The following is a 26,455-nucleotide window of genomic DNA, read 5'->3' as shown; positions in this document are numbered from 1 at the left end:
AATGTTTGGAGTGGTTGGGTCTTTGTTAACCCTACACTCTCCTGCCCCAGGCCTTTTTCCTCTGTGATGCCTATCATGTTGTTTATAGTAAACAAAAGCTGAAAGGGATTGTATCGAGCCGCGCTGCATTCGTTTGACAATGCTGATTAGATATGACATAAAAAAGAAGACAAAGGAACCATGAGAGCATGTCGCGAGAAAAAGAAATGTGTCATTTTCTCCTTTTCGTCTTTATTCTGTTTTCTGTCTTTCCCTCTGATTAAAACAAAATGGGTGAACCCTCTTCTTTCCTACCCCCACTTCACTACCAGTTTTGGACAGATACAACTGCCACAAGAGCAAACCTAAAACAGTGACAATCCAAACTGTGTATAGGAGACTATTGTTTCCTTGCACAGTGTAGCCTTTCTTGTGCTTTGCTTTTTTTAATTTTCAAATTATGTATTTAAATTTCAAAGCAATCTCAACCAGATGAGTATTCGCTCATGAGAGGCCATGCATGAAGACAAAGAAAGTGGCTGATTTCAATTGTGTCCTGTCGTTTCTTGTTTAGTTTGGTCTGCTGGTGGATGAAGGTGGGGGGGCATTATTCACAAAGTTAGCATAACATAAAAGAAAGTTTGTTGTTTTTTTTTCTTTCCAGCATGCACGTCACCCCCATAAGTCCAAAGTGTTACAAACACAGAGGGATGCACATGTTCTGCACAAAATGAATCTCATATCCACTCACAGCGCCGCAGCTGCTGACCATGCAGATGATGGGAGGGACTTGGAAGGTGTCGTTTTTATTGTGTTTCTGCTGCGCATAAATCCTCTTCCTACGGCCTAATGACAGAGCAGGTTCCACAGGTGAAGCCCTCGGGGAGGAGAGGAGGAGAAGGAGAGCGAGACAGAGCTAAATACAGCAATAAGGCGCCATAAAATAAACTGTATTCACAGAAGCATACATGGCACATCTGAGTGATATTGCTTTCTCAATTTCAAAAGCAAGGCAAGTTTCAACACCGAGTCTCTATATCTCTTTTTAAATCAGCTTCATGAAATATAAAGTCATAAAAACTAGAGTAAACATTCAATTTACAGCATCAGAGATATACAATGCAAAACAGTACGTTGTGTTTTCTCATGTCCATACAGAATAATTAGTACAGAGTTTTAAGGTAACGCTGTCACGTTCCAAAGGCTAATGTTTTTGCCTCTGAGCATTAAGAGAAAGTATTAGGTCAGAAGAGCCATCAAGTTACGGTTTGTAGTGTAAGACGTGGTGAAAGCAGGTCCCTTAGGCCCCCCAACTGTTTCTGCATGTTTATGAGCGGTTGAGAGTAAGTTTACCTGTGACAGGTTGTTATTGGAATGCAGGAATGAATGTGGTCTCTACACAGCCCTATTGTATTAAGGACTTCTGTCCCAACCCCCATCACACACACACACACACACACACACACACACACACACACGTGTAAGTCAGAATATCAGTGGATGGCCAGGCCCCGGGTAATTAAAGGAGATGGTGATCTTTGTGACCTCACCACACCCGACACTTAGCTAGGCATGTTGTCTGCATATAGCAGCCCTGCCCAACCATGTATACATGACAATAGAGAGGGTCACAAAGCCAGTGGAGAGAGCGTGTGTGTGTGTGTGTGTGTGTGTGTGTGTGTGTGTGTGTGTTCATGTAAGTCTGTGCGAGTAAAGGAAAGAGAAAGAAAAGCAGAAAGGAAAAGAAAGAATATCTGCTGTGAGTGACAGAGGAATGTCACATGCTGTAAAGCCCTCTGAGGTAAATTGTGATTTGTGATATTGGGCTTTATAAATAAAATTGAATTGAAAGAAAGAAAGAAAGAAACAAACAAACAAACAAACAAAAGTTTGGTTATTGTCTTATTGTGTTTTTTATCATTGGTCTTCTTGTTAGAGGCTTGACACTTAATGAAAGGCCGAACTGTTCTCTTATTTATTTAACCAACTACTCGTTAAAGCCACTTAAAGTGTCAAGATAAATATATTTGTACATCTCATTTATTCTCCTTAATAAATTATCTTGTTTTGAGCAGCTTGTGAAGTTCACACTAAATTACACAAAATTTATTATAGATGTTTGTTGACAGACACTTTTTTGGCTTGCGGATGGGAGATTTACGAAGGAAATGCTCTGCTTTTTTGGTGTGTGTGTGTGTGTGTGTGTGTGTGCGCGTGTGTGTCAACCCTGCTCAGGAGGTTGAAAGCTTTGTGGCACTTACTAACACCAGAGGGCTCTCTTTCTCTCCGATTTATTAGCTAGAGGGGCAACACTGCAGAAACAAGGATCCAGGGACAAATGCGTTATGGTGAAGGCACATCTGAATAATCATAGACTGAGATTTAACACTATAAAGCAATTTACATTTGTGTTAAATTGGTGTAATAAAGGTATATTTAGAGTGAGGACAGAAAGACATGCAAGCACACCTACTTAAAAATTGTATTAAAGATGATTGTATTTTGTTCATATTTTAAAAAACAACAACTTTTGTTTAAATATTTTTGTGGATAATTATTTGATTCCCTGATCCAAAAAATGTGTCAGAACACTCAGCACCAGAAAATGACCCTCAGTGTATAAATGTGTGCGCTTGTTTGATTGTGTGGCATTGTTAAGTGGGATCACGGTACTCTTTTAATACAGTAGTAAGTGCTTTTTTATACATTTTTATTTTCAAAGATATTTGTCTTTCCTATTATTTTATATGGAGTGAATTGAGGGTGTATTTCCCACAAACACATCCAAGTTCTGAATCATATGTTGCCCTAAAAGAAACTGGAGCAGAGGACTAATCAGGGTACACTGACTGTTGCCTCCGCGGTTACTCAGAGCGTTTTCCAAAGAACGTTGTGGGTAGTGTGAATTGATGAAGCTTTCTAATGAATGGGGCAGATCTCTGCCCTGGGCACGGTTTTAACAACAATTACCGCTGCCACAAACTGAAGCGTACTTAGATTAGCGGTGCTGGATATCAAAGCAAGTCGTTTGACATGCAAGCCAAGCCATCTTTGATAAATGCCATGATGTCTTAATGTTCACATGATGTAAGGCAGGCGTTCCTGCAGCAGTGCTGGGCTCAGTGTGTGTGACTTTTTCTCTTTTACCTTTGATTTGTTGTCACTGTTGTAAAATGTGTGAGACTCCAGAAAACATTTGGCCAGTTTTTTGTTGTTGTTTTTTTGATGCTGTCATTTGTGATTTTCCTAAAGATGGCAGACTGACTTAAGGAGATGACTGACTTAACTGCTACTATAGCAACAATGCAAATGTGTAGCCTTTCATGAAGCCTAAATACATGCAAAGTTACAGCCTAAAATTATTTGCAACTGGCAGCTAGAGAAATGAGTTTGGACAGAACCTTCATGTAAATTATGCTAAAGAGGATCTGCTGCACAGATGTGCTGCTGACATCTTGTACTTTGCAGGTTTAAACCACAAAAGACTACAAAAATGGATAAAAAATAATAACAAAAACTGGAACTCTCATGACTGTTTTTGTTTGTGCAACTTCATGAAAATAATCTCAACACTAATGGGCACATAGTATCTGTTCTGCTTTATTGAACTTCAAACAGTAACTGTAAATTTACTTAGTTGAACTCACCAACAACAGCTAGAGATCCATGCAACCAAGAAGCTGTGAAATGTCAACTAATCAGTGCGCTGCTTTGTTGCTCCGCAGAGCAGCACGGTGCATAAAAACTGAGCGCAGACAGTAACCAAGCAGAGATTCCTGCATGCAGCCAGCATGAGCTGTGTGCCCCCTCAGGCTCTCTGCCACAGCGTTAGGGCAGGTTACACACTTTGCCTGTTTGTAATTCCCAGTGACAGCGCTGGCGCTCGGGGCCAGACCTGTAACCCTGAACGCAGCCTTCACAAACAGGCCCCGTGAACACAGAAAACCCACGAGCTCCAGCTCAGGTTCTGTCTCTCGCTTTCGTCTCTTTCCTCCCCTCTGTCTGTCTGTCTCCCTCTCCCTCTCTCTCCATATATCGCTGTTCTCTGCTGCTGTAAAATGACCCGTGGTTCAACCTTTTTCTGTCCACCGGCCAGTTTTCAGATCACTTCCCACTGCTTTTTGTTTATCAACAACACAATGTCACGTAGTTCATTGTGATGCCCCCAACCCTGCAGACCAGACTGTTTATTTGGTGTTGATATGAGCTAAATTCAGCACACCTGGAAATTTCTGTGATGAAATTTGCTGAATTTAATGATTTCTTGAAAATGTGATAAGCTGAAAACTAAAAGACTTGATGTTAGCCGAGCCCAAAACCTCTGAAAGTCTTTTAGAAATCAGCCTGAACAACACCTGAATATCATTTTACATTACGCAGTGGTAAAATGTTATGGCTCTGAAATAATTAATGCCTTTTGTGATGGAAAGTGTGGAATGTGTGTCCTCTGGGCAGTCTGCTTGTCAAGGGACATTCTCTCTTTCTCTCTTTTTTCTCTGTCTTCTTCCTCTCTGTCTCTCTCTCCGTGCACCACGGTTGACCCCCTGCAGACCTCAGGGCGAGTATTTGACTCTGCATTGCATGAGAACGCTGCAGCTTTTCCACCCTGATTAAAGCCACTGCCAGAGTGAGTCAGAGCCAGACTTACTCTGTGTGCCTACACCCTGCCTCTCTGCCCTGAAAACTCCTCTTCTTTCTTTCAAGAAACATCTAAAAGGGGTTAAGATATACTATCAGCTGGGCTGCCGAGTCAGGTTCACTTAACAGGAACATGAGGAACTGTACTTATAGTGTTCCACGAGGAACTCGGGAACACCTGCGGCAGCGGAGAAGAATTCTTAATGTCACAAATGAATATGTAAATATCACCGAATGTCATAACACATGCCTTAGTCATGCTCTGATCTGAGAGCAGCCAGGATGCCAGGCAGCTATTGCTGCACCAGAGATGCCTGAAGAACACAAGCTTTACCACGAACAAGTGAGAGATGAGAGATTTCAGCCAGAGCCATGCAGGTTTGGGATTTGCAGGATGTCATTTCAGGCGTGGAGTTTCTGTTTGGGAGTGAAAACTTTGTAACATTTTATATATTCAGGAAGTGAGACAGAAACCAAAAAAATAGACTGGCAGAAACCTGGTCTAACATATTCTCCCCCTCTAGTAGAAAGGGCCAAGACATTCATGTCATGAGCCTCTGGCAAAACAGATTCATCATCTTCACCCTCAGTGTATCCCCCCTGGACCTCTCTGTCCCATTTCCCATCACTATGAAAACAGGCCTTTTTTCCAGTTCCTCCATGGTAACAACTCTCAACCTGAATTATGAAGCTGCATCGTTTATTGACTGGATGTCCCAGGTTGCGTAACACTGACAGGTCTGAGCACTACGTGCTGGGGACACACCTGCAGTAACTCTTTGTTTGAGGTTCCTGTCAGTGAGAAAGCACAGAATGACTAACACAGCGAACTCTTAATGTGTTTGACTGCTTAATTGCTGGATTTAACATTGAACATTAAAATACATTCTGTGGAAAAAACAGTTGTAATGAGTCACCTGAGATTCCAGGAGTGAAGCTATTTCCAGTGCCAAGAAGCAATAGATCACAAAATGTCATTAAGATTAAGACCTGCAAGGATATCATTTGCAGGTCTGGGACGAGCAGTGGGAATCCTAGACTCATTGAACATTGTATGTATGGGGGTTACAAAAGTTAACTGACTGTCTTAACTAATGGTATCCAGCTGTCATATGGTAGCTAGACGGGGCCCCATTTAAAATTTTGGGGGGGAGCAATCGCAGTGCACTGTATAGTGCCTTTATGGGAGGTTTAAGGAGGTTTATAACAAGCTGCAACCTCCTAAAAAAATGAAGCCAACACAATGTGCCAAAAACTGCAGTTCCGTGATTGGCCACTTGAGGCTGGCTCTGTAAGTGAGTTAATCTCCATGGACCCCCATGTTAAAATGGCCAGCTATACAGCAAAACTGAACATTTTCAGCCTGGTACAAAAACAATTTTGGTGTCCCTATAGCTAATTCCCCCCTTCCTGACAGCTGTACAGGGGGTGAAGTTTTATATAAGTCACCAATTTGGTCACCCTGGATCACATCTGGCTCCAAAAATCCAAGATGGCGATGGCCAAAATGACAAACTCGAGGCTTCAAAATGGGGTCCACAAACCAGTAGGTGACGTCACAGTGGCTACCTCCATTATTTTTATACAGCCTTTGTTCTTATAGTTGTTATTGCAAAATGTGCCAATGTAAGTGGCCATCGGGGGCCTTTTTCTGCAATTTTTGCCCAGTTTGCCTCTCCTAACGGTCTCCTGCATGAAAGTCAGATGCACTACAAACCAATCCACACCTTCAAATATAAAGGTCACACTGCTTCCTGTTTTGGCACAGATTATTAGCATTAGATGTAAATCATGAGGTTCAGAATCCAATAATTTGGACAAAGTTCATGGAAACACACTGTAGGTTGTATTAGGCTTCTGAACAAACAACCAGTGCTGTAGTTTTTCTTCTGAGGACAATCTCAGTTCTTCATTTCCAAGTACATATGATGTCTCATTTATGTAAAACTGTACGGTAACAAAGTCTTCATAACTCCCCTAAAACTTCAATTCAAAGCCTAGTCCCATTTAAACGCCCAGTCCCTTTTACTAGCTCTGTGTGGCTACATTTTGACAAATGTCTCAATTACAGGCCTGGTCTGGTTGCCAAGCAGTTCATTTTTCTATAGAAGTTCTTCTGATGTATAAAAGCAGGTTGTTGGCTACCTATAATTATTTGTCCATTCCTCGATTACCCTGCAAGTTATTCATATTCCTTCAGTCCGTAAGGGTCCTCAGATTAAAAGAATTAAAGGCCTGTCCCAAATAAAAGCCTGTTGATTTCAGTGATTTAAGCCAATAGTAGCTAATTACTAATTGAAGTTTTACGGTAACTGTTTTCTAAACCACCTTTCAACTAATTTTAAAACTCATTATGTTTCTTTCACACTTGAGTTTCTTAAAATATCACACATGAATAAAACTGTTTCCTAATTGCCTCTCAAATGTGGACTGTCCCACTAGAAGACGAATCTAATAAATGAGTGTCTTGTGGTTCTCTCCATTTAGGCTATCATATGTCAGAATGTCAACACCTTTACAAAGAAACCTTGGCATGTTTGTTCCCTTTAGTTGCGGCGGCAGATTTCCAGTAATCCTGTCACGTCCTGAGCTGGCAATTTGTACGAGCATCTTGTGGGAACATTCAGGGGTTAATGTACAAAGGAGGAAAGTTAAGTGGGCATGTTTTCATTCTGTCTATGTTGCAATATGCGCAGTTGCAGTGACAAGCACATGGATCCATACACACACACACACACACACACACACACACACTCACACACACTCTCACAAACATGCACGTACACACTCTCACATGTGGATGGAAGTAATTAGAGTAGAACAAAGCTGAAAAATTAAAGTGGGGAGGAAATGTTGAAAACACGGGGTTTGGTAAATGACCTCATAAACACCCAGTCCTCTCTCCTTCTCACTCTCTCTGCTTCTCACTATCTCTCCCTCCGTCGCTGTTTTACAGTCCGTTCAGTTTGTTTTTCCTCCGTTTTGTTGTGAGATGTAAATGAAGGACATCAAAGACTCTCCCTCCCTCCCTTCTTGTATTCCCTCGTTCTCTTTCTCTCCTCTCTCCCACTGTCAGCCCGGCTTGGCTGCTTACTCTCTTCATCTGGTCCTCATATGGGCTTCATTCCCCCCCACTGCAATCCAGCCCAAAACTATTTCCTCTTTCAATTTCCAGGGGAAGTTGTTAAATGGTTTCTCAACCAAACAAGCCTTTTTCTCTCTCTCTCTCCCTCTTTTTCTTTCTCGGCTACTTTTCGTACGGCAACTCATACGGGGCCCACAATCAGGCCCTGTGTTGTTTAGTATGCAATAATGAACTACTGAGCAATAAAGCTGGAGGAGAGGAAATAAACATTTCCACGCTGAAGCAAATATGGCAAAACTTCCTATTAAGAATTCTATTCATCTACATAAATACATTTAAAAGAGGGTGTTAACACGGGAATAGACTCATTACCAAACCGTTAAGTAGTTTGAGCATCCTATGCAACGCTCACACACGTACACACATCCTCTTTGTCCCGAGCATGCAGTCAGGCGGGAAGGCGAGCTATAGCCACAGGGGCCAGAGAAGCATGCTCATCTGAAGGACAAATGCTAACCGAGAAGACTTTCCTCATCTCCCTCCGTCCCTCTCCCTCCTCTCCACCCTGCTCTCCGCCTGCTCTGTGCCCTCTAACCTCGCTACCAGTACAGAGAACAGAGAAAGAGGAGATCTATAAATCCACCCCCTCCACCACACCCCCGCCACCCACCCCAGTTTGTCGGTGGAGAAGGCGAGGCGAGGCGAGGCTGGAGGTGGTGTGTAGCAGGTCTTCAGAGTAAGCTGTGATGACAGGTGTCACTGAGTCTCATGGGCGGACCTGTGACGAGTGTCCTGCTCACTTACAATCCTCACTTTGGCGCTTTTCACAAGTCACGAACTGATGAGTGCCAAAAGAGGTGGTACGAGGATTCATTCGCCCGATTTGTGTTCCCTTTACGCTGGTGTGTGTGTGTGTCGGACGCAAGCACGAGCGCACGCAGATGGAAGCACATGCATGCCCAGGATGCAAAGCGAATCCCTCCATCCCTGCACGGGCAAACTTAGATACTGGTGTACATGTGCACAGATATGCACACATACATACACACTCTCCCTCAAGCCTGGCACTACACACACGCCGGCTGCCAAGCCAGTTTAGTGTAGTCCAGGCAAGCTGCTCTGTCTCAGGGCAGGGACACTGCAAACAAAGCCTGTAGCTCCACAATGCAGTGGGTAAATCTGATGTGCCGCAGGAGCAGAGAGAAGAAACTCACAGGCATGTCTGTCTTGTTTAACATGATGTACAAAAAGGCTTTGCCGGGTGCCGAGAGGTTGTTCACACTCCTTTAAGTCTCAGTCCGATGATAAATGACGACCAAACAACTTCAGTTAGGGTAGTTTGTGTTTCTAAATGTACGTGGTCTCGTGTTGGCTTTTCAGAAAGGCGCACAATGGGTTCTGTGAACCAATTTAATTGTAAAATAACAGCACTGACTTGTTGCCACCGCTTTAAGTGCCAGGCATTGCTTGTTAAGTCAGTTTGTGTTGTTGTCATGTGAGATCACACGGCTTTCATGCTTTTTTTTCTCCACGCTTAGCATGTGATGCAGGACGGAAGGATGGAGGAAGGCCGAGCAAATTCAGAAACAACAATCAATTCATGCTCAAATTAATCAAAAAGATAATGTTTTTACTGAAGAGAATGGTGCTTAAGATCATGGCAGAGACAACTATATCAAACACTCAACTGGCCAGGAGCACTGACAAGGCTGCAAAATCAGCTGATGAGGACAGACTGTATTTTTTTCTCTCCCAAGGGCCCCCGCACCTCCAATGATGTGATCACAGCAGGACAACGGGGCCAATACAGCCAGGGAGGAGCTGACCATTCATCAGATCATGGCAATTACTGCATTTCCATTTCACTGGGACTCCAGCAGGGATACACATACTCATGAAGACCCTCTTTTGTACCTGGAACAGGGGCTGCCCTGCCTTCTTTTATCCTGCAGCCTTGGTTTCGAAGAGTTTAATGAGCACAGGCCCGCTACGTCTGTTCTCCAGGAGGGCAGCTCCCCATTCATCCACCGGTCCTTCTGTGAAATCCCCCTGCATTTACCGAGGGCCAAGCCTACAGTCAGTCAGCACACACTCACACACACACACCGCTCCTCCCTTGCTCCCTCGCCCCTCTGTGCTTGCTCTCCCCGCTGAGGCACACAAACCGCCCGAGCCTAGTTCCACCTTTTCACACTGCGCCGGGCTCAAAGGGAAGCTGGCGGGGGATGTAGAAAAGAGCTGTGTTTGTTTAAACATGTCTTTAAAAAGCAAGGGGGGGGACTTGTTAAATGCAGGCCAGTATGGCACCACTGCACACACACACACACACACACACACCGGGATATGAAGGAGTGAAGCTGCAGTTGCGACGCTGCTGCTGAAGGCCTTTTAGGTATCAGTGCCACTCAGGCGCTTCATAAAGCCAGTTTAAATGCCACCAAAGCTCTTTAACCGTGTGTGTGTGTGTGTGTGTGTGTGTGTGTGTGTGTGTGTCCAAATGATGAGTTTCAGTTCAGTTAAATTAATGTGATTTTCTTTTTCTATTATTACAATTTAAATTCAAATATTATTATTATTATTATTATTATAGTAGTTGTTTTTTGTTTTTAAGATTTGATGTGAAATATGTTTCCACACAGCCTATTTCTTTGTTCAGTTGTCTTGTGGCTTTTTAATGCCTCATTTATTTTATTACTGACTTTATTTTTATTTATTTGATAATAAAATGCATGTTTTTTTCTCAGTGCCTCTGATGACTTATGAAGTGAAGTGAAGTGAACCCTGTATTTTATGGCCTTTTACATCTCAATCTGTGTTACATTTTCTTGCCATCTCCACGAAGAACTGACTGTGAGTTAACACAGCCAGTGACATTTTCACCATTCACTGAATGCAATTAATTTATGTCTCTCCAAAATGCCAAGCAAGTATTTACCACCGTGTTTTACGTAATGTCCATGCAATAAATTCTAATTCAGCCTATTTTTTGATGCAGAAATTCAGCACTGGCACACATGCATATTTGCTGCATGTGTTTTTCTAAGCAAACAAAAAAACGTCAGAGCAGTCTAACTCTGTTTGACAGATTCACTGAAGACCTTCATGCAGATTACGTCTTCTTTCACTTAAAAATGCTCCTCTTTGTGTCGATGAGAGTAAACATCTGTTTAGTTATTTTGCATGTCTAATAACGGGAGGTTTTCACGGTTGACTTTGTGCAGCTCTGCAGGAAGACGCAGCCCCTATCCCCCGCGTGTGTGCGTGTGTGTGTCACGCCTGGACTCTGTCACAGACTTGTCACTGCTTTTGATCTCCGACCGCAAAAGCGCCTTATTATTAGGAACCTCACGAATTAGGTTAATTTGCACTAACAAACGAGGGTATTTTTAATGTCTTAATGAGGGCTGCTGAGGTAGACCTCGAGTGTTCAGTGTCTCAAATTAATTATTGACGGGCCGGCCTGATGCGTCACATATGACTGTGTGTAGGGAGGTAAAAAATAATAAATATCAAGCTATTATTTTCCTTTAATAGATTTTAGGAACGACTTACGCTTGTGGATGTTATTAGTGAGTTTATAATGACATTTTGAGCTTTATTTTAGATTAAATTACCCATGAATGAAGCTTTTGTAATACATTTTTTATTATTTATTTAATAAACAGATCATTGCAATAAAAGGAAAATCATGCGTTTTTCCTTACAGATATACTTTTTAAATATATTTTTATTTTATTTTATGAATCTATAGTGTGTCAGTAGATAATTTTGCCTGTCGCCGGCGCTCACCATCTCCCCGCACGCTCAGGACGTGCAGAGAGGACATTTGCATTTATGCAGATTAAATTAATCTGTTGATCTCCGTGTCTGTCTAATGAAGAAGGCACATCGTGGTGTGTGTGGATATGAATGTCTGTATGCATGAGGAGGACGGGTTAATTAGGGAAACTGCGCCTGGGCGTCCCTAAAAGGTCACACTTTGCCAAAGGCTTGAATACATTCTCTGCTCTTGACGTGCCACAAAGTGACAAGTGCAATGACAGATTTTTTTTTCTTCTAGTCAGGCAAATAAAAAAAAAAAAAAAAAAGACAGATAGAGATGGTGAAAGACATTCTGGGCTTCAGTGGGTTAATTTTATATACTTTGTGCTCCAGTTTTCCCTCTCATTAATACACCGCCCATGGAGAGTTCAATTTTACTCATTACTTTAATTCATTCAGGCCTGTTATATGCATTGTTGAGGGGTTCCACTCATTTGGACGTAAAGCCATAATTTGCCACAGATTTCACACTCTTTAATAAAATATAACGCACATGTCTTCTAATTGTGAGTACTACACAAACATCCCAAATATGACAAGTGTGGAAAACAAGACATCTTTTTTTTTACCCCTGAACTCATCACAACACTCAAACATGGGTGTGAAAACATTTTCCTTGGCTTCATATTTTCTTTAGCTGTCACTTCCCACTCTGGCTGCGTTGTCTGATGGTTATTGCTTCCTTGTCTCATCAAATTATTCAAATGCAACCTACCTGACAGCCACGGCCACCGGCTGATATTCACGCACAGTCCGCATATATTTGTGTGACTTCCTTCAGACAGTAGGAAGCAGCGAAGGAAAGGGAGCTCACATTGACTCAACAAAACGAGATAATGGATAGAACATGGTATGAGTCCTCTAGGCCTGGTTTAGACGTGTGTTAATTCACTGTTCTCCCATGAACCCCATTTTTAGACCCACTGGTTCCACACTAGTAATGATCAACATCCTTCTCTTTTTTAATCTCTCTATCAATCTGACTGTTGGACCACGAAGTTGCTCTTTGATCCCCCTAACCATGCTGTCCTCACAGACATTCTCGGAAAGATGTAAAACATCTTTCATGGTTTAATGTTTACGGCCACATGATTGCCTCTAAAGACCTGTGACGGAGACGCTGACTTCTAAAAATATCTGTTCTGGTCTCACGCTGGAAGAACGAGAGCCATTTTGGTTTGACTGCTTGCCCCATATAATGCTTCTTTGTTGACAAATGATCTAATACTGATGCCAGGAGGGCTTGGAGGGGTGTTTGGATCCAGTCTCTGGAAGATGTCTTCTGCTTTGCCTCTAATTTAAAGGTCCAGTGTGTATTACTTAGGAGGATATGTTGGCAGAAATTAAATATAACTCAATAAATATGCTTTCTTTCATGTATAATCAGCTGAAAATAAGAATCGTGATTTTGGTACATTAGAATGAGCTGTTTATATCAACACAGGGAGCAGGTCCTCCTCCATGGAGTCCACCATGTTGACCTGCCCTGTTTCTACAGATGCACAGAATGGACAAACCAAACATTAGCTCTAGAAAGGGCCATTCCAACACATTCTCACTCCGACCTCGTCACATATTGACATTTGGTCATGAACCTTCCATGTTCAGATATGACGTGAAAGGTACCCTGGGTGTGTTGGTTGTTAATGTTCTGGGACGCCGTGTCAACTTCAGCCTTCAGTAAACTTTCATCTTCACAGGAAATTTACCGCTTACATACAGTCTCTTTCAAAATAAACACACTACGTCAATACAACAACACTAACTGACTTTTTTTTTTCTTCGTCTAACAACTAACACACATGGTTGGGTTTAGGAACAAAGAACAGGGTTTGGCTTTATAATCTTTCGGGACGCAAACACTGCTCCTGTGTTTGTTGGACCAGTCCACCACCCTTCCCACCTGCCCTACTCGGACTTTCGCCACCTTAACTTTCGTTCTTGTCCCGTCACATTTCCCCCGACACCACTAAGTTATACTAAAACAGTGACCAGCACTGTCCGACACCACAAGTCACTGCCCAAGTGCCAGATCTCAACGACTTTGGAGTGAGATGTTTTTTCATCATGCACCCTAGGTTGCAGCCCCTCAGCAAAAAGCAGCATCAGAAAGACACATTTTTTTTTTAAATGTGGAATAGTTTAATTGAGTGTTTTTACCGGTTTAAATCACTGGGTCCATTTAATTTGGAGAGCAAGAGACCTCTGTTAATTATTGGGCTCCTGGTAAAAACTTCTTGAATGTTTGGATCTTAAGTTTTCAGAGAAAAGATATGAGCACACATGGGCTAGCAGACAGCATCAAAGATTCCCTGATTGGTAATGGAAAACTGGTCCAGTTGTTTTGGAGAGAAAGAGACCTTTGCGGATAATTTTGCTCCACGTAAAAACCTCCTGAACGTCAAACACTGCAGGGAGTTTTAGCTGCTTGCAATCTGCAGTCCTCACATTGGTCCTTTAATACAAAAGATTTTTGAACATATAGGTGATGCTGATACATGGGTTGATGAATTTGATATGTTTAATAAATTAAGATATAGGTTTGACATTTTATTTTATGGCCTTTGTAATACATTTTTCCCTATGTATTTTATTTCTATCTCGGTCTACTTTAATACATCTACGTACTGTTTGTCGACTGATTTGTCACCCTGAGCAGTTAAGATGTCTAACCACACCTGCCATCACAGAGCTTGTCATCCTATTGGTGTGCACTGTGTATAAATATAGGTGTGGTTTCAACCTGTCAAACATTTTGACTTGACGAAGATCCAAGACGGATTGAAACGTTGTCTTTATTAAACATTTGTGGGACGAACTACAACTGTAGTGTAGGCGTTACTTCTGTCTTCATGTACACTGTTTTTTTAAAGCCTTATACATGATGTGTCTATAATTACTCTCCTTTAACTTGTCAGGGCTTGAATGCCTGTCATAATTATAACTGTTTTTAAATCATGGTCTGTCATGCCTATGCAAATTTTTTTTATTAAAAATCGATTTCTCAACACTTGTTTGTTTGTTTGTTTATTTGCTTATATGTCAAATTTAGACAAGTGCACAGTCAGCCAAAATCATGAAAATCAATTTCTGTTTAATATAATTATGGGCGGACTATGAGAAGTGGGCCCCTGAGCACAGATATGCAAAAGGCCCCACCACCGCTCCTACATAGCGGAAAAACACTCAGACTTTGTGGTGGTTTTGCCTCTTTTATTGTTGTTGTTTGTGTCTCTTTGTAGTCGCATCTTCTTTTGGTTTTGTGTGTCTTCAAGGCAATGTTGTGTCTGTTCTGGTCGTGTTTTTATTCTTTCTTTATAGTCGTCTTGTGTCTTTTTGTGGGTTTTTTGCCCATTTTTGTAGTTATTTTGTGTGTCTTTACAGTTCCGTTGCATCTCATTGTGGTATTTTTTTGTGGTCAGTACGTGTTCATTTGAGTGACATTTTTCCGGTGAAGGCCAGGGTGGCCCCTGACACTTTGGGCCCCTAGGCCTGTGTTCGGTAGGCCCGTTCAGTAATCTGTCAGTGAATTCAATATATCCCACTAAATAAAGTTTTTCAGCTGAGGACATTACCATTGATTATTTGAATAAAATCAACAATCATAAACAAATCATAGCCTGTTGGCCACCCCCATCCCCACCCCAAGAGGAATACATAAATAAATGGCTAAGTTATCAAACAATGATAAATATAAAACCATAAAAGAATATGGTATGTGCAAATTTGTTATGTCAGCATCTTATTTTTTTCCCTTTTTCATTTTCTCTTACTCTAATGCTCTCCACATGCACTACGCTCCACCATCTCCATCACTGCTCTATTGCGCTGTGTGTTTAATTTTTAGACAGAGATTTTCACATAAATCTCAATGTGTTTGGAGAAGTAATAAATTGTCTGTTTGGCTGCAAACTCACAACACAGAAACTGCATGAAGTTTTCGGTTAAGGAGGTCAAGAAGGAAACTTGGGCGACACGTTTTCTTCTTTAGTGTTTGAAGATTATTAAGAACATGTTGTACAACAAAGTATTTTCAGCTTTTTTGGTAATAGACACACACATAAGTAAATAATTCTATAATAAAATACAAAAGCCTGGCACTGCTTCAAAACTAGACTCCTATTGTGAAGCTCATATAAGGTGGTAAATAGCATGTGGTGAAAATTAGAAGCACCATACAGAACCAGTACCAGCGAAACCACACAAGTGTCCCTCTGTTTCTTCCAGCATGGTTCTCCTTCTCTCTGTCCTTCATTTCCCCACAAGCTGAATTTGCACAAAAACATCCAAAGCTCTCCTCTGCTAAACACCCTCTAGTATATCTGACTGTCTTTTTCAGAGTGTACATCAAACAAACAGATTTTAATCAGTCATTCTGGTGTGTTCAAGGATGAAAACAAACAGAGACAGAGGACTCAGAGGACCTGCAACCGTCCTGCTGGGAGTGAGAGTTTGTCTTTCAAATGTTTGGAGAATGAGTGCAGTATCATGAAGCGGCAACCCCCCAGGGCTGGAAAATGAAGCCAACACGGAAATGCCAAAACTGCAGTTCCTCAATTGGCCACTTGAGGCTGGCTCCAAGAGTCAATCCCTATAGACCCCCATATTAAAATGCCCAACTTGACAACAACACACTTTACAACAGGAATAAACATGTTTACGTGGGGTAAAATGTTTGTATACCTCACCCTTTTAAATGTTATTAAGGCTAAAGTAATGAATAATCAAGGGTACGGCCTTCTACAGTGTAAGGGGGGGCGTCAGTTGATAAGTTGATACCACAGCAGCAACGTTGGATAGGTATCGCAACCATGGCATAACCCCAGATTCACAGTGTATAGGTGTAGCCAACCCAGTCTTACTGTGAAGTTGCCGAAAACTGCCACTTGGTTGGTGACTTCTGGCATTAGATACCAATGAAAACAGCTGTCCTTTAACCTCGGCATGATACGTGGCCTGTTGCTGTTATCGTTAAACAATGCCCGGCAGTGTCAGGAGGAATTCCGGTGGGACAGCAACGAAAGTTAAGGCAGAGGAAGTCCAAGAAGGGTGGATGTAGGTGGTGGTGGATGGGTCCAACAATCAACAGCCCTTTTTAAATAGGAATTGTGCAAATTTGCAGGAAAGCCCAATCAGTCTTCTTTCAGCATTGGCAGCATAAAAACAAAATTGGGGAATGTAGCAAAATGCCGCCTGCCTACTTTTGTTTATACAGAATGCGCCTTTTTCAGGGCAATGGGGGGCGTGAGCAAGTAACAAAACATGTAGCTTAGCGTGTGATGTAAACAGTGACGTGGGAGGGAAGCCACAGCTGGCCAGTGCTTCGGCGATTCTCTCATAAGTCGGCCCGTTCTTCACTGTCCCCGTTATCTGACAGTTAATGGCCTCTTCATTTGCGAGGACAAGGAGGACGCGCAATTCCTTGTCTCCCCAGTTGCTCATCTTTACAGTGTCTGTCAGGTTTGCGTTTCCCTCTTCGTACTAGCTGCTCGCTAATTCCTGCTATCAGCTGTTTCCTGTTTATTCACCGCCAGTGGGTCGCACGTGCGGGGTCATCAACAGCTCCTCCCACAAGTCTTCAACAGCCCCTTCCGTGGCAGAAGGGCGCCTCTGTCTTTTTAAACCAAAAAGGTTCCGCCAATATGACTACCCCTGCACAGCGGAGAATTGGGCATCTCAGATCAACTCACCAATCCATCTCTGTGTGTCTAAACGCTCGCAGCTTGCCAGCAAAACTGCCCAACATTCGCAGAAAATCTGGCAGTGTAAAAGGGGCTAACGACTTTCACCTGGAGGGCCAGTGTTCACTTCCTGTAAGATTGTAAAGCCTTTTTTCTTAACCCAATTACATGCTATTTTTTTGCTCAAACCCAACCATGTGTAAATGTTGGCAAAACGTTACCATTCAAAAATTAGTATTAGTATATCACAGTTAGCCATAGCTGCAAATGCATTAGGGTTCTCCATGCTCTCATCCAAATAAGGTCACTTCTGGCACTAAAAATCCAAGATGGTGACAGTCAAAATGTCATCATTTATAGTTTTGTATTTTCTATTGGTTTTTGATTTTGTCTGTAATTTTTGCTTTCAGTTCAGATTAGTTTCAGTTAGTTTCCAAGTAAGTTTTTTTCAGTATTAGTTTGTTTTTATTTTCTTATTTATAATATGGGGGTAGGCCTATTTGTCAGGGGCAAGAAGTAAGGAGTTCAGAATAGGTATTACAGTACAAACACAGCACTTTGTGAGGGCAGTTGACTTACAGTCATGTTGACATCCCAGTCTCAACAAACTAAGACTAAAACCAGTGATATTTCCTGGGTACTTTTATTGCATTTTGTAGTCGTGTAAGTGCACAATATCATTTCTGTTATTTTTTTTCTAAAGTCTAGTTTATGTTTTTTGTCAGTTAACTTAAATGTTTTCACACCTAGTCTTAGTTTTTAATTTAGTTTTAGTTAACCATATATAACCTTGCTTCAAAGCAGGAGTCCAAAAACTAATGGGTGACATCACGGTGACTTTGTCCATTGTTTCATACAGACAATGAGTACCACAGGTCTGACAGGACCAATGTTATTCTAATACACAGGAAAATAAATATATGAGATAAATGTGTAAGTTTACAGATGGATGAAGCACCACTTGTAACTAAATAGTGTTGATACAGCCGTGAACTTTAGATCTGAGATGACATCAGCCGTGGATCATGATCGACCTCAGTGTTGATTTGTGGATGCATTTATATCATTCAGCTCCTGTATAAATAAGTCAGGCTTTCTAAACACACTTCTAATCGTCCTTAAAGAATTGCTCTGGCATACTATCTGCTCTCACCAAGCTCTGTGTCTAAAAGCACCCGAGGGCTCAGATAGTAGCGAGTGGGCTGGTATGAACAGATTTCATACCAGCTATTGTGATGCGCCATGAATCTGGATGAGCCAAATCCCTCTCCAGGTCTACCTAACCAAACCACAGTGTCTCACTTTGTTTGAATAATATAAAAAGAGAAGTTTGTGCTGACACTGAAAATGACACAAAGCAAACAAGCACAGTGTAAGTGACACAAAGGATCCAAAAGATAAACACGTAGGACTGAATAAATGGATTACATGTTCCCCTTGACAAAGTAGCTTTCTGCACCTCTGGGATTTTGGAGTTTGCCAAGTGTTGACTGCCACGCCCGGTCGAGTGAACAGATTTGGAGGAGAGGGGGTGTGCTGAATGATCCTTGCAGCTTTACGGGCAGAGTCAGTTTCCAACTGGTCATCAGATTCATTTTATTGAGTCTACACAAACTGTGACTCCATAGTCCACCTTAATGCTTGTATCAACTGTTGAGACATGCAGGTTTTTGGTGTTTGTTTTATTTCATCAAGATGATATGAACTTGGGTCCTTTATAATGACAACCTCAGTGGTTGACCCGGTGATTGGATTAAAGAAAAAGACATCATTAACTGTTGTTGCTCCATATGCTGTTGACATAGTTAAAAATAACATAGTTCCTTATTTTTGGCAGTGTGTCTTTGCCCTGCTGTGGTGGTAAAGTGGAAATATTAGTTATATGGAAGTCTGTCAGTGTTGGCAGCTCCACTAGAGATGATAAGAGCAGGGCGCGCTGCAGCATGCCTCTGTTACACATACATTATTTAAAGAACTGTGGGAATTTGACACAGGAGCCAGCCTACTGTGAGGCGCACTCTTAGCAGTTGGGTTGAGAAAACACCAACTTTGAGTTTCGAGTTTTTCTTTTTCTGAGGAAAAAAAAATGCTGGCAACTGCTGCTTTTGCCAAGGTGTAGAGTTTGTTGTGCTTCTCTGCAACAACAATGAAAATTGCTTATCCAAATGTAACCTGAAAAGCAAGTTGTCTTAAAGGAATACTTCACCCTCCAAATGGCCAGTTGTAGATGAATTACTCACTCCATGTTACATAGAATTTGTAAAGAAAACTTTGTTCTCCTTGCCTTCGGTGAATGAAGAATCCAAAAACAGAGCAAGTTCTTGATGAACTGAAGTCATTGGGGTCCACGTGTAGCAACAGCAAAACTTTTTCAGAACATCCATTTAAATACTCTCATACAATCCAAGTCTCATTTATCCCGTTGTATACTTAGTAAATCCCAAACAGACACCTCTTTCTGACAGGGAACTGAACTGAAAGTGAAATTTATCTAAGCTCTCTTTAAAGCCAGACTCCACTGACAAAAACACTACAGCCCTGTTTCCACCAAACACTTTCAGTATGGTATCTTTGGAACCAAAAGTAACCCTTCAGAAATGGTACCTAGACCTAAGGCTCGCTTAGCGTTTCCACCGCAAAGAGTACCTTTAAATGTGGGCGGAGTTGTTGTTACTCACTGCTCCGTCAAGTACCCTCTGTATTTCCTTGTCACCAATGATAAAGAGGGACCTGGAGGGGCACGCCGACATTTTCGGAACAAAATAAAACAGGCTGCAGTGAGAGTCTCTCCACGGGATATTTAAGAATAGTGGGTTTGTGTATTTAGTCCTTCTGAGGCAAGCTCAGGGGTTTAGTGTTGCCGTAGCCCACAGGAACTACGCTCCACAACACTTTTTGTTTCTCAAAGTGAGGATTAGAGTATATGCAGTTCACATAACCTTGATGAAATTAATATACATTTAATACATTTTTAAACGCTTGAAGATCCAAACATTACTAAAAGCAATGGTCACAGTTGTCACATTGAAATTTAAGGTGTGTTGATGGATTTATGTTGTCAACTCATGCATTGAGAAACATTACAAGTTAACATTCCACCTAATAGTTGCCGGCAGTCGGCCCAGTGAGTTAAGTTATTTTCTCTTCAACTCCAGCTGCTGTGAGAGGCAGCAAAACATCCTTTATTTTATAGTCACAGTTTACTAATAAAACTCTCCACAGTATGAACAGAGGTTACATCAGCCTCAAAACCCGCCACAACTCTGCCCTGAGCAGAGTGGCCATCCGCTATTGACCAGTCAACAGACTGCAGTGTTCACAGCTCCACCTTTCAGTACCAGATCTGTGTGCTAGGTACCCCAACAGAGGGGGGACCAAAAATGGGGACGGTACATAACGGTTCAATTGGTACCATCCACAACTTTTTACAGTGGAAATGGGGGGAAAAAAGGCATGCTGAACTGAACTGTACTGTACTGCTCAGTGGAAATGGGGCTTCATTTAAACTCACTGAACGTGGGCGTTGCTGGTATACCGCTGCCTCAATCAGCTGGTTAATTTATGTTATTGTGTAACTTTAATGTTCTAAAGGGTATGTTTGGATTAACCAAAGTCACACAATAGTACAAAACATGCTGTTGTTAAACATAATCACCTATGACTTCAATTCATCAACAATTTTCTCAGTTTTTGGATTTTTCGATCACCAGAAAAACATACAAGAACAACAAAGTTTTCTTCACAAAATCAATGTAGCATGATGTGAATACTTGATATTTGAATTGTCACTGGGGGCAAAGTGTTCCTTTAAACTCATCAAACTAAACCAACACACACCTCCGAGCGCACACACACACCTATACACACGCTCAGTCTGCTGGATGATGCCCTCCTCCCCACTGTCCCTTTGAAGTGTGGACCTGGCAGTAAATTCTTGGGCTCTTTTATGCTCATTCCCATTTCGATTAGTGGGGTTAACAAGCCGCTGCAGCTCAGGCTAATGAGACTGTACCACGGAGAGGGGTCATCAGAGGTGGGGTGGGGGAGCTGGGGATGGATGACTCAGTCCTGTTCCTACTGAGGAGTTAAATGAGATGCAGGGGAATCCTAAACATGTGTAGTTAGAACTGAACAGCCTCCGAGTTTCAGGAACTAAATGAACAGAAAGTAGCAAATAAAAGACAAAAAAATGATAAAGATATCTTCTCTCTGCGATGCCAAGCAGATCATTACCTTTGAAAGAGGATGTGGTTGCTCTTACCTTGACTGATACAGTTACTCCCAAGCACATCTCCACTGCACAAACACACACAGATGCACGCACACACACAAACATACCTCCTCACTAACATGGGGGCCCTGTGCGGCCAATCCCGCTGGGGACAGATGGGCAGACAGAGAGGGGGGCCTCATTAAGGCAGGATGTACCAGGATGCAGTAAAACCTCTACTTTCCTTTCCTCTCCTTCCCCTTTTTTTCTCCCCTGTGCTCCTTCACAGAACACGGTGCTGTCGGAGATCACTAACAGATGGAAACGAGATAGAGTCGGATCACTTAAGCGACAAAGAAGAGACCTTCTGTCTCTGTCACATCATTGATGTGTCACAGAAAACATCAGTTACCAGTCCAATAAGGTCCTATCTATCATGCCACCATGTAAGTTACATGATTTCTCTGATTACTTCGTCTGTGTTTTCATGCAAAGCCAATTATGATCACCATAACTGAATATTCAATTTCTGAACATAAACAGCTTGAATAACACAAGAGTGAGACAACTTAGCAGTCTCGCATAGCAGCAGATGGTAACTATCTGAAAAATGTAAACACTGACACCCAGAAATTTCATCATATGACATCAGTTAACTGCACATTTGTCTTATGTTTGCTAACACTGACAGTCTGTAACATCTCAAACACAGAAGAGGAAAAAGATTTTATGTTGGTGCAGGCTTCATTAACCTGTTCCTGTCATATCACAGTTTTGAGGTCCCAAAATTCTCTTGGGAACTTCGAAAGTAATCAGCTTCTTATCTAAATTTCAAGAGTTCAAGAAATCTTTATTATCCCACAAGGGGCAAGTTGTTGTGCAGCAGCAGAAGTACATAGAAAACCATACCAATTTGAGCATGTTACTGATTCTGGTTTAAGGGTATATGGCTCCAATTTATTGTGATACAAACTATTAGATATTTGAAGTTTATATACTAGTCAAAAAAAAACACATAACACACATAAAATCTTGTAAAGTTGGACATTAGCCCCTCCAGGATGTTGCTATGTCCTGATTGCAACACTTTAGGCAAACCCAACCAGTCCCTGTGACTTCTGTGCGACCTGTCAATTGTGTCAAATCACCGCAACTTTTCTGCAAATTTGACCAGTCACTGTAGTTTCCAGAGAGTCTCACCAATCATAGCAGTCCCCTGCACACTGTCACCAGACTCAGTTTCTTGTTTCTGGTGGTGTAGATGCAGACATGTGCAACTTGAATGTCTTACATTTACAAAAAAAAAAAAGACTTCTAAAGACCGTGAAAAGGCAATTCCTTGATGTTCTGCACAAAAGCAGGGGGTAAGCTGTTTTGCAACATGTGCAACCTCGTGGTGGAACAGAAACGATATTGACTGACAAACACTGTTCTACAGCTAACCACACCCAGAGAATGTCTGAAATGTGTTAACAACAGACAAATCACCATGACAGAGGCTGTTGCATCCAGATCTATTGCAAGTGCTGAAAGAATCAAGGTGAGTTAGATAAAATATGTTGGTTATGCGTATGGTTAGGGGTTGATTTTTAATTAATTGTACAAAAAAAAGCAACTTTTTCAGTTTTCTCTTGCTCCCACAATTTCATTGCAAAAAAACAAACACAGAAAAATCAAATATGACACAACTTTCATTGCAAATTTTTTAAAAACGCTGCCATGAAATTGGGTGTTTTAGGCAGCAACAATCCCCCACCAAAAAAAGCCTGCAAAATCCTGGAGACTAATCTGTACATTAAGTGGCCCAGGCTCTCGACCCTGTGTTATTGAGTCCATATTTGACTGGACTGAGATGACTCTTGCTTACCCCTATAAAGGCAGCAGCTTTGATTAGCAAATTCCAACTTTTAGATTTAAATAAGTCAGTTTTGTTGCAGCGTAACGGACAACAAGTGTTATATTTAGGTAAGTGCTGAGTGATTTGGAGAAAATCAAATATCATTTTTTATTAAATACCTTGATATCAATATTGCAACAGTATTATAGGGTTGACTGTTGGTGCTTTCTCAAAATATTTATTTATGATAAATAACCATTAGCAATTTGGATGTAACGTGAGTGAGTAAAGGCAAAAACATATAACAGCCAGAACAGTCTGGTAACTACAGAAAATTACATCACTTTACTGTAATGCCTTAAAACCAGGAAAAGACAACACTTGTGATATTACAATATCCAAAATCTGAAATGATACCTAGTCTCCTGGTCATCATATTGATATATTATTGATAGATTGTCCACCCTGATTTGGGTAAATGTAGTTACAAAGTTTCTTTCAGGGTCTCTTCTCTACGCCTTAAATCACAAGTAAAGACAGGTGTAACTTCATAGCACAGCTTCAAGGACATTAGCATGATTAAGTGTTATCTCCGTCACAGGCTGGCTGTGTGTGTTGAGGGCTGGACATCATGTATGAAAACATTAGTCAGTGTAATGGACCAGCCCCAGGGCTCCTGTTTTACACATAAACGCTCCATGGGGGTCAGCACACTAACAGACCACGGCTCTCCCGCAGAGGTTAAGTGTCTCGACCGAGAGGTCAGGCTGTCATTTAACAAATATATCTGCATCCCATCTGATCCAGGTCACATGCTGGCATGGAGATCAGCTGTGATGGCTGGCCAAGTGAGCAGACAAATGAGAAAATGATGAGAAGCAGGGGGCCTGTCTCGTCTTGTCTTCCAGCAGCATCGGCACTCCCCTCCCCTCCCCTGCTGCGTCCGTGGCTGTCTGTGGCGTTGTCCTAATCAGGCCAGTCAGCGCTGACACACAGCATACTGTGCTGCGGCCCTTCACGGCCCACAGTCCACCAGCATCCCGGCTCCTGTCAGTCTGTGCAGGAGGGCAGGGAGGAAACTACACCACCCTTCAAAACCTGACATATTTGGGAATCATTGTCATAACACAGGTGTTTCTTTCACCTCAGTTTCTCAATTGCATCCATCACAGTCTCTCCATCCTAAGCCACAACAACATATAGGACAAGTTAGAGACGGACATTCCCTTTAGGAAAATTTGCAGACACAAAGCTTTCAAGCCTGTTGCTCGGAGCGATGGAATGAACACTGAGCTCTGCAGAGATAAAAGACAGAGATGAGTGGAGGAGAAATGAGGGTAAATCTTTGCCTCTCTCACATGGGGGCTCCTCCTTAATTTCATCAAGCAGCACCTCGGGGTGCGGGGGCGAGAGGAGAGGTTAGCGGGGGGCAGAAACAGTGGACATCAGGATAATAATCATAATTCAATTAAAAGGTTACTCACCTACTCAGTCACTCAAAGGGGGGGATGAACACCGCTGCTAGAGCTGCATCTCCAGTCAGCGAGGCCTATCACAGCACCGCCTAATTGAGGCCTGTGTCTCTCAATATGTGTGTGTATGTGTGCGTAATGACAACAAGGGGACCCTCAAACGCCTCCCAGGGGCTCCTCTCCTAATTGGTTAATTAATCCTCACAGAGCTCGTCTGCAGGGCCAGGGGCACTCAGCGTACAGAGAGAGGTAGGGACAGAAAGCTGGAGGGATGTGGGGGAGTATGTGTGTGTGTAGGAGTGTGTGTGTGTGTGTGTGTGTGTGTGAGACGGGAAGGGGAGCAAGTTTGACAATGACATCAGCAGCAGCAGAGCGGATATTATCCCTTAAAGCGCCACATGTTTCTCACTAAGTCTGTAACGATCTGTTTCTTTTATGAGATCTCTGTTTGATTCCATGTTTTGACAGCATAGCTTTTTTATTTTATTTTGATCACAGCGACGCAAACTTTTTTTTTTCTGTCTCTCTTTTGAACTCCTCTCAGTTCTTTCTTTGTCTCTTTACACCCCGCTCTGTCTCTCTTTCTTCTCTTCTTTCTGCTTTGCAGAGAAGGGTTACAGTGGGCTGGAGGGAAGGGCAGCCATGTACTGTATAGTGCCTGTCTCGATGATACTCACTGAAAGAGACAAGTATGTAATTTGCCCTGAGATGCAACACAACACATAATCCACTCTTGCATAATATGCTGGTTCTGTGGGGTAAAATGAGGATTGTCAAGTATATGTGTTACAGCTCTGCTCGAGTACAGCTGATACAAATTGGTATTCCACTTCACTGTTAAGGAGGGTTTTAGCATGAAAGAATGTAAATGTGTTTATTTTATGGAGTTTTGGCAGTCACAGAGACAGGAGCGTATTTTTTATAACAAGGAGGAACTTATTTAGTTTATAATTTTTGTGTTTATTTTCATTTGTTCATTGTGTATTCTTGCACAGAAAAATGTGTATGGGCTTATTTCATTAGGTTGTGGCCTGCACTCGTCGTGATTGGACAGCCTTTTTTCATCACGAGGACTTTAGTATTTAGCAAAGCATTAGCTTGTGAGTTCTCTCGCTCTTTTACAGGATTACACGACTATTTCAAAGTGTGTGATTAATCATGTTTTGTGAGTCGTTGCTGCTGCTTCACCAAGTGCTAATTCCTCTAAAAACAACCCGCAGTTGATGTTTGTGTTTGCTGCTCAAACCGTATAAAATTCCGTCGCATTCACAGAGAAGGAACGAGGTGAGCAAACGCACACCTACGCATGGAAACACACACCCCATACACACACAAATACACACGCTAAAGGAAGCCAGCGCACCTCTGATTCAGATGCAGACAGGAAAATGCAACCTTTACACACTCTTTGTATGGCACACACACACATATACATGCACACTGGGGAATGTAGTGTGTATGCAGTCTTGCGTACATGAACAGGTTGAATGAATAAAGTTAAAAGGGTTTGATGATTGAGGGAGCCTGCACACACACTCTCTAACCCAATTCACACTACTGGTAAAACAAACAACACAAGATGAGCACACACAAAGTGATGGATATACTTACGGAAGTGTGTTGATTTTTTTTTCTTTTTTCAACAATAAAAAAGATATTAGTCAGCTCTCCAGTATTTAACCAAATGAAATGTATGCATAATATTCTGGGTGGTTCAAGAGCTAAATGCTT

Source organism: Epinephelus fuscoguttatus, linkage group LG1, assembly GCF_011397635.1.
Source record: "Epinephelus fuscoguttatus linkage group LG1, E.fuscoguttatus.final_Chr_v1".
NCBI lineage: Eukaryota > Metazoa > Chordata > Actinopteri > Perciformes > Serranidae > Epinephelus > Epinephelus fuscoguttatus.
The sequence above is the reverse complement of the archived record's forward strand: the minus strand, read 5'-3'. Positions refer to the sequence as shown.